Source organism: Canis lupus, chromosome 5 (genome assembly GCF_003254725.2).
Source record: "Canis lupus dingo isolate Sandy chromosome 5, ASM325472v2, whole genome shotgun sequence".
Classification (NCBI taxonomy): domain Eukaryota; kingdom Metazoa; phylum Chordata; class Mammalia; order Carnivora; family Canidae; genus Canis; species Canis lupus.
In genome coordinates this window covers 72,029,382-72,032,161 of record NC_064247.1, presented here as the reverse complement: position 1 = coordinate 72,032,161, position 2,780 = coordinate 72,029,382, and positions in this window count along the sequence as shown.

Here is a 2,780-nt window from a genome sequence, read left to right as displayed (position 1 = left end):
TGTATTTGTAACAGCAGGGAGTAGGGAGCCATTGAAGATCTTTGAGTCAGGGAATCACGCACCTAGACCTGTGTTTTCTTACAGTTAATCTGGCAGCATGTGTAGGACTGGAGAAGAAAGATTGACATTAGAAATCAGAAAGTTGCTTTAAGAATACAGATGAAAATGGGTGACATGAGCCCAAACTAAGGCAGTGGACATCGGAACAGAAAGAATATGAGGTAATGGAAGAAATAGATCTCCAAGAAGTGACAGCACTTCAAAAGGAATTATACTTTAGAAAACTTTTTATTTTTAAATATTCTTTTAACTTATAAGTTTTGTTTTTCATAGACATTTGAGGATGTGGGGAGGTGTCAGTGAGTGAGAAAAGTGTAATAAAGAGATTGAGGGGCTAAAAGCACTCAGGAATTCTTACACCAAACCCTCACATATCTTCATTTGCAGGATGTGGGGTGATTGAGAGTTTTTACTCCCATGGATACACATATATTTTAATTAATGTACATTTTAACACTTATTTACTATTTCCTTCCTAGGGGCTTGTTACTTAATAAAAGGAATGAAATAAAGTCGTGCACTTTTTTTGGTTTTAGCCAGAAATATTTAAAGAATGCTCTCTGTTTGCCTTCGAGTGCATTCTGGCGAGGTGACTTTAGGCCATAAAGACTTGAATGTTTGGGTCATGTCCTGTCACAGAGCTTTCTGGCTTTGTCTTGTTTATTTGGAACATAGAGGAGACATTGTAGAGACCACTTAATTCTCAGGAGCCATCTTAAACCAGCCAAGCATAACTCTTAAGAAAGAAATACATTCTTTCAAAAATGATTTTTTTGGGGGAAACTATAATGTATTAGAATATCCTAGAAGCTGTTAAAGTTTGTTTAGGGTAAAATAATTCTAAAGAGAATAGTCTCACAGATCATACATATCCCATGGACTCAAGACAATTGGCAAATTGATATTGCAGCTAAACTGATCAAAGAGGGGGCACGTCTGTTCTTTTGCAAATTAGATTGTATTATTTTATTTTTTCTTTTTGAGAGATGCGTGAGCTGGGGGGAGGGACAGAAAGAGGGGAAGAATCCTAAGCAGGCTTCATGCCCAGCCCAGAGCCTGACACAGGGCTTGATCTCAGGACCCTGAGATCACGACCTGAGAGGAAATCAAGAGTCAGATACTTAACCAACTGAATCACTTAGGCACCCTAGAGATTCCACTATTTTAAGCCATATTTTCCCTTCTGCAATTGCAAGGACTTTTTTTGTCAAATAATTCAAATAACAAGCAGTATAATGCAGGGGGTCAGAGAACTTATTGTAGTGTCAAAATACCTGAGTTTACATCTCTGTACCTTCCTTGTTCTGTGGCCTTGGGCACATAGCTTCTTCCAGTTTCTATTACCTTACCAAGATATACAAACAATAGATATTAACTAATGTGATAACTAAGTAAGAGATAAGACTATCTATCTATCTATCTATCTATCTATCTATCTACCTACCTATCTATCTATCTACAGCTTTGAAGTATAGTACCTGGCTATGTGAGAGCCAGTAATAACTCAGCAATCAGGATCATTATATCATCACCTTAGTTAATTGTAAAATGCTGAATAGCACCTATCACATAGTAAATGTTCAACAAACTAGCTATTGTCATAAGTATATAAGGTGAAAATATTCCAATCACAACCTCCAGAGGTAATCACAATAAGTAATAATAAATAATCATAATAAATAGTTACATCATCCTGACTGTGTATGTATGGATATGTGGAAATATACACATTTATATTTTTAAATAAAAATGGGATCATACTATACCTATTGTTCTGAAACTTGCTATCATACTTCAACTTTAGGAACTATCTACCCACACAAATATGCCCAACTTTCGTCAAAGGTGCAAAAGTAATTCAGTGGGGGGAAGAAGAGCATTTTCAACAAATGATGCTGGAGCAATTGGACATCCTTGAGAAAAAAAATAGAAATTTCAGACTAAACTTCATCATACCTTAGACAAAAATAAATTTAAAATGGCTCGTGGTTGCAAATGGAAAACATAAACTATAAAACTTCTAGAAAAATGATGAGAAAAATCTTTAGGATCTAGGTCTAGTCACAGGGATCTCCAGACTTGATACCAAAATATCTGCAAAAGGTAAACTTAATCAGTTAGACTTCACCAAAATTAAAACCTTTTGTTCTGTGAAAGATCCCATTAGGATAAAAAAGCAAGCTATAGATTGAGAGAAAAGACTTGCCATGTGTCTGACAAAGGATTAGTATCTAGAATATACAAAGAATTCAAAACTCAATAATTAACAAACAAAAAACAAAAGCCTAAAAGCAAGCAATCCAACAAAATACAGACACAACTCATGAATAGGCATAAATACTGATGAGGACATAGAGATGGCCAAGAAACACATGGAAAGATGTTCCATATCATTAACCATTAGCTAAGTGCAACTTAAAACCACAATGAGATATTACCACACACCTATCAGAATGGCTTAAGTAAAAAGTGGTGACACCATCAAATGGCAACGAGGAGGCAGAGAAATGGATCACTCATACGTTGCTGGTGGGAATGTAAAACAACAGTACAGCCACTATGGAAAACAGCTTGCAATTCCTTATACTGCTGCATTTGCAATGGTCATGTGATCTATTCGTTATAATCACTCTAGGACATTTATCCTGGAAAACTGAAAATGTATGCTCATACAAAAACCTGTCCGTGAGTATTCAGAGCAGCTTTATTCATAATAGCCC